The sequence below is a fragment of the Chinchilla lanigera genome, unplaced genomic scaffold (genome assembly GCF_000276665.1).
Source record: "Chinchilla lanigera isolate Chin_1 unplaced genomic scaffold, ChiLan1.0 scaffold00044, whole genome shotgun sequence".
Classification (NCBI taxonomy): Eukaryota; Metazoa; Chordata; class Mammalia; order Rodentia; family Chinchillidae; genus Chinchilla; species Chinchilla lanigera.
Window position 1 is genome coordinate 19,260,088 of NW_004955445.1, and position 6,804 is coordinate 19,266,891.

Here is a 6,804-nt window from a genome sequence, read left to right on the forward strand (position 1 = left end):
CCGGCTCCCGGGCCGGAATGGATTCCGGGCCGGGAGAGACAGACCGAGAGAGAAAAGGAGGAGGAGGAGGAGGAGGAGGCGGCCGGGGAGGGGAAGAGGAGGGAGGGAGAGCGCGAGCAGGAGGAGGGGCCCGGCAGGCAGCCGGGAGGAGGAGGAAGGAGGAAGCGCGCGGGCACGGATTCCCAGCCGGTGACCTGGGACAGAACAGCGCAGCTAGAGCCTGGGGTCCGAGGGGCGTGGCCCGGTAAGAAGCCACGCCCCGCCACGCCCCTGAGCGCTCCCCGCCCCCGGCCCCCATCCGCCAAAATACCCTCCGGCTGCCCCTCTCTGTATTCCCCAGTCCACCTCTCCGGCAATTGTGCACCAATGGAACGCTCACCCCTTGCAGGGCCATGCTAAGAGATTCAGGTCCACTTTAGGATTTAACACCATAACAACCTGGGCTAGGCAACCTGTGATTATTCCCGTTTTACAGATAGGGAAACTGAGTCATTGCCAAACACCACACTTGGAACTCTGGCCTAGAGCTGAGTTTCTCAGAGTGGGAACTGGGGCAGGAGGGACAGTGTGGAAGGAGCAATTATTTTTATCCATATAGTTTCATCTTAAGTGAATAAGAAAATGTACTATAAGGACCACGCAGGTGAGGAGGGGGATATTCAAATGGCAAGCAGGCTTGCCAGGACATGAAGAGGCTACCTCCAGACCCAGCAGGCAGGAAGTATAGTAGGAAGAGTACAGCACTGAGGAAATGCTGCTCTATGCCGCAAAGACTGTCCCCCATCTCCTGGCCCAGGCTCTTGATCTGCCCTATTGGGGGTGGGCGCCCCACACTGCTCTGCACCTGTCCCCCTGGAATCAAGTCACCATTAAAGGTGGACCTAAAGCCAGCGTTAAATACCACCACCTGCTTCCGCGTCCTTTCTTTGAAAGTGCTTCTATTTCACAGATGGAAAACTGAGGCCCAGCTAGATCAAAATGGCACCAGCCTGGGCTTCTCCCTGAACAGCTGTCCCTGCTCAGAGGAGCTGTGAAGGGCATCATCCTAGAATGTGAGTGGTAAACACCCCAGGGCACAATGTGCCTCCGAGGCGGCCAGGAAGGAGCAAGCCCTTGAGCCTGGCAGATCTGGGTTCACATCTAGGCCAATTGCCACCCTGCTGTGCCTTGGATAAATCCACCAGCTTCTCCAGCCCAGTCCTCTCTCTCTGTAAAACAGCAGTAAACTGGCCACATAAGATTCCTGGAAAGGCCAAACCGGCAAGTGTGAAGGTGGCCAGGATTTATCTTAGGAGGAGACACGGAGACCAGAGGAGGAAGGGGCTGCTGGAGGTCCCCCGAAAGTTACAGTAGAGCCAGCCCTGGAAGCCAGATGGGCCAGTGGAAGGACTGCACTGTTTGCAAGGCTGGTTTAAAAATTAACCGCAGCTTCCCAGGACTCAGGGCAGCCCAGCTGGAGGAGCAGGTTCCGCAGCCCTCATTCACTCCTGCCTTAGCTCTTTGACTGTCTCAGGGGCTTTAGTGACCACACTGGGCTGGGGACTGGGGAGGGAGGGTTAGGATTCTTCCCTGCTCACCCAACTTGCAAGAACTGATTGTGCTTATCTGTTCTGAATGCCATGCTGGCACGGAGGGAGTATTTGCACCTTGGAAAGTGGTGAATGCTGCAAAACAAGCCTTCATTCTTTCTTTTGGAGAGCTGGTTGTTTAAATATTTCCAGTGTATTCCTAAATCCATCTCTAGGAGTTCATCAGACAGTTTTCTAGAGCTAGGATGATAGCTTAGAAGCACAGACTGTAGTGGTGGTTCATGCCTGTAACCCCAGCACTTGGGAGGCTGAGGCAGGAGGATCACTGTGAGGTTTAGGCTAAGCTAGGCTACACAGTGAGCTCAAGGCCAGCCTGAACTACATAGCGAGACCCTGTCTCAAAAAACAAACAAAAAAAGCACAAGCCAGTGTGGTGGCGCACACTGATAATCCCAGCACTCGGGAGGCTAAGGCAGGATTGTTGAGTGATCAAGGCCAGCCTGGGCTACAAAGTGAGCTCAAGGCCAGCCTGAACTGCATAGGGAGACCCTGTCTCAAGAAGACCAAAAAAAAAAAAAAAAGCACAGACTATGGACTTATAGACCCAGTTTAAGACTCAGCTCTGCCATTCCCAGATATGTGACCTCGAGCATGACATTTCTGAGCCTCAGTATGCCAAAGACAGGAAGTGAGGTGGCATATGGTATGAGTGAGCTCTTGTTCGTACCCCTGCACCATCATATCGTGGGAGAAAGGCAGTGGAGAAACTCTGGCCCTGCAGGCACAGATGTCACTTTCCACCTAGAGCCACTGCTGGCTCTGAGTGCCTGGCTCAGAGACTGAGCTTCTCAGGAAGATGTGGCCGGCACAGCGGTTTCATTACTGAGTGCTCGTGCTCTTGACGTGCTCTTTATTTTTAACCACCTTCCTGGGCCTTCGCTTAGGCTGTGACCCCTGGTAGAAAAGCCCACCTCTTCCACCCTTCCTCTACTGTCACCTCCTGAACCCTCCCCAGCCTTCAGGGTCCTGAGTAAATGCCAGCTCCTCCAGGACATGCTTCCCGACACACCTCTGATGGAGGCACATCCCAGCTCCATTCTGGATGTGCCTGCCCCACCTTGAAGGTAGGGACCATGGCCTGGCCCTTGCCCAGCACAGACCGGGTACCAGCTGGTTGGCTGAGGAGAACACACAGAGTTGGGATCCACAGACAAGAGTTCAAATTCCACCTCCCCTTCCCTGGCTGTATGACCCTGCCTCTCTGGGGCTGAGTAGACTCATCGCTTCCATGCTTGGTAGACCCCGTTAACTTCTAGGATTAACTACAGGAAGAGTTGCTGGGCTGGGTTGGTATTCTGTGCATTGTTTTGCTTTAAATGTTCTGTTAGCTGCACGCCTATTATCCCAGCCCCCAGAAGGCTGAGGCAGGAGAATCACTGAGAGTTGAAGGCCAGCCTGTGCTACATAGTGACTTCCAAGCCAACCTGAACTAAATAGCAAGATCCTGTCTCAAAAAAACATATTCTGTTAGTGAAAGAGAAACCTTTTTGCTTAGCTCACTCGTCACTATTAATGGACAAGGCCAGGCCTGGCACACCAACGGGGACCATCTCCCAACCCATGGTACCAGCAGGTAGAGATGCTATTAATGTGGATGTTGTTGAGATGGAGAGCACTGGAGGTATACAGGCCTCTGTCGCCAGAATTCATCTTTTTTCTTTTCCTCCACCAGGTCAAAGCTACAAGCCAGGGCAGGAGGGGAGCAGGACACAGGAGTACAGGCCCCACACAACTGGCAGTGGACCCACAAACCAGAGCTGTCTCAAATCATAGGATCAGGGGCACTGACCACATCTTACCCGGGGTCCTGGTAGTGGTAGCCAATCTGCTGTGCCCAGCTCCAGCCCAGCTTATTCTTGAAACAGAGACTGGGAAGCCAGACCCATGCCAGGTACTCTGGGAAATCCGGCCTGGCCCTGCTGTTCCCCACATGGCTTGCTGGGAGTCTATTTGAAACCACCAGACTCAGTATTCAGTATTCAGGACTCAGGACTGTACTGTACAGTTTACACAGAGATGTCCTGACCTGCCTCATGCAACTACAGGCCCTGGTCCCTGTCCCTGTGATACTCCCTGAGCATCTCCTAGGCACTAGGGATGCTGTGGTGAGCAAGCATCTGGTGCCCAGTTGCAGGAGGCAGGTGGCAAGACAGGGAGGGGGTGATCGGTTATCCGGAGGGAAGAGGGCTCTGAGGAGAGGTTGCAACTGGCAGCTGAAACTTGAGCAGGCTCATGCTAATAGAGCGGGACACAGTGGGGGGCTGGGAAATAGAACTGTGGCTAAGTGCCCCAAGGGTCCTTGGGCCTCTCTGTGCCTGAGGGGAAACAAAAGCAGAGGCCTCAGGCCTGGCTTCCTCCTGGTAACCATTGGGGGACCCTAGACATGGCAGGCAAGGAGGTGGGGAATGTGTCAGAGATTGGGATGGGGGCTGCGTCAGAGGCCTCCATGGTGATGGCAACCCTGAGCCCCAGCAGGGATCCAGCCTGGGCAGAGGGCCTGGCTGCCAGGACGCGTGTGCGCGGGCACAGACCTGTGCCGGGGCAGGAGGCCAAGAAGCCTGCCCGAAGGCCTAAGCCTGAGACATGGGGAAGCATTCCTGGCTGCATTTGAGTCAGAGAAGAGCTAGGTGCAGGTGAGCCCATCCTTCTCAGGGGCCAGCCACCAGGAGAGATGAGCAGCCTCCAGCAGGTCACCTGCCCGGTCACCCGGGAAGGCGGGAGGGTGCTGATGTACAGCTGGCGCTAACCACTGGGCACAAGCCAGCAGGACCCAAGTCCTCGCTCGCAGCTTCCTGGGAGCCACGTCACAGGTCAGAAACCTGAGGTCAAGGGTGTTTCTACCCAGCCCAGAGTCTGTAGACACGCAAGGCCATCGCACACAGAAAGAACCTGCCTTGCCCTTGTGAAATGGGAGCTGGGCACCACTCCAGGCTCAGATGAAGGCCAAGTGCCAAACACTCAGTACTCACCACATCACTCCCTCAGGGCACAGGAGTGGCCCAGAGAGCGGCAGACACCCGCCTCCCAAGTTCCCAGAGCATCTCTGCTGAGCAGAGCAGCCCCCTCCAGCCCAAGCCTCCTTCCGCTAGGTCCCAGAATGTCCGTGAGGACAGATGAAAGGAGTCAGGGCCCTTGATCTGCCTGGCCTGACCAGAGGGCAGAGCGCAGAGGTTAGGCCGGAAACCTGCAGCAAGAGCTGTGACCCCACAGATCAGAGGGGCTGAGACCTGCTGAGCAAGGAGACAGTGCAACCAGAGGGCTCTGTAGAGAATTACAAAAATAACCACGGTCACAGCTCACAGGCACCGTGCATGCAGTCTCCTGAGCAGCACCCTGTCCTCGGGGCTCTCAGCGTAGCGAATCATTCATTCTTCCCAACACAACGAAGGAGGAGATGCCTCTGTCCCCACTATGTGGAACAGAAGGCTGAGGCTCCGAGAGGTGACGCGGCAGGGTGCGGAAGGGCGAGATCTTGAATTCAAACCCAGGCAGAACTCAAGCTCGACTGAACCAGGACCCCAAGGCCACAGTCCTGCCCCTGCCCAGGCATCCTGTGATTCCCAGGGTTTCTACCTTTCAGATCCGAGGAGAGGCCAGAGCCGCAGCACCCCTCCTCGCAGAGCGCCCCTCACCCCGTCTCCAATTCCCGAGCTCCCAGGACTGTAAAGAATAGATACTACAGAAGGAAAACTGTTTCTCTTACACCCGCCCTGGGGAAGGGGAGCTTAAGCCCCCATCCCCATCCCCAGGCATGGGATGAGGGGGTGTGGGATAGGTCGGAGGGGTAACTAGGGGGAAAGCTGACAGGCACAGTACCACCTCCACGCGGGGACCAAGGTGACACCACAGCCCTCGTTCATCTCCATATCGTGTCCCCTTGACGTGATGAGACGCGAATGGCATCAAGTAGTCTCCCTCCCAGAAGTTCAAACCAGGTCTACCTGTGAGAAAACCCCGAGACAAATTCCAAATGAGGTGCATTCCACAGCACATCTATATTTTTCAAAACTGTCCAGGCCATCTGTAGTGGACTGACAACTGGTGGTCAACTTATAACCCCCAGCTGAACTGAGTAAACGTGGTGCTGGGTGTGGGAGGCCCACCTGGGGACTGTTGCCTGCAGCGTAAAGGGCAGAACTGGAGAAGAAGTTAGGCTGTTGGGAGCTGGTGGAGGCTGTAAGGAGCTGCTGGTTGTTTTGGAGGAGCTTGTCACGTCGGCTTTCCTGATGAACTCAGCTGTTTTCATCCTTCGAGGAGCTCGGGACCTTGTTGGCACTTACAATAGCTTCAGTTTACTTTGGGGGAGCCCTGGTCCTCACCTTGAGCATCGCTTCCGCGCTGCAGAGGGGAAAGTGGTACACTGCCAGTCTCCTGGAGAAGCTTGCTACATTGCCTTTCCTGATGGGAACTCAGAACCTCACTGTTGCTGTGAATGGCTGTGGTACTTTTCAGGGGAGCTCTGGTTCTTACTTTGCCCATTGCTTCCTGCCTCCAGTGTAGATCCTTCAGCCTGCTAGCACAGATCCTTCATCCAGCTGACTTGCCAGACTTCCTAGATTCCGCCACTGACCTTTGGGCCTTCACAGCACAGATCCATAAAACAGGCCTGCATGAGATATTGTTATGGGCTCTGGGCCTCCCGTTGGACTTGTGGGAGGCCATCTTATGAGCTCTAGGTCTTCAGCTGGGCTCATACAAGACATTGCCATGGGATCCAGGCCTTCGGCTAGATTTCTTGAGTATGTGAACAGACTTCCTGCACTCTCTTGTATATCATTCTTTGGGTGACTATTATAAATAATTTTGTAAAATGTGTCCTGTATTGTATTGTTTCAGCTTGCAAAATAAGCCCCAAACCAACACACTATCAAAAACAAGGAAAGTCCAAGAAACCAACACAGCCAAGAAGAACCTAAGAAGATAAGATTCTGTGATAGAAAAAAGACATTGGAAAGCTGGGAGCAGCCGCACACACCTGTAATCCCACTACTCAGGGAGGCTGAGGCAGGAATAGTCCAAGTATGGGCCAACTTGGGATATAGAGTAAATTTAAGGCCAGCTTGACTTCTTACCAAGACTGCATCTCAAACCCACACACACACAACCACACAACACTGGGGAAAGACTAGGGAAGCCTGAATAAAGTATAGACTTTTAGTAAGGCATCAGTTAAAGGGAGGGTAGGGGCAGGGAATAAAAACATAATAATGCATCC

At 54.3% G+C, this 6,804-nt stretch overlaps 1 long non-coding RNA gene across 1 annotated transcript in view; it reads left to right on the plus strand.

Annotated features, from left to right (window-relative positions):
* LOC106149431 overlaps positions 1-5,637 on the plus strand; it is an 8,016-nt gene extending 2,379 nt beyond the window's left edge. The window contains exon 3 of the long non-coding RNA XR_001235620.1: positions 5,170-5,637. This is a non-coding gene — a long non-coding RNA (uncharacterized LOC106149431). The remainder of the gene's footprint in view (positions 1-5,169) is intronic.
* Positions 5,638-6,804: the final 1,167 nt, after the last annotated feature.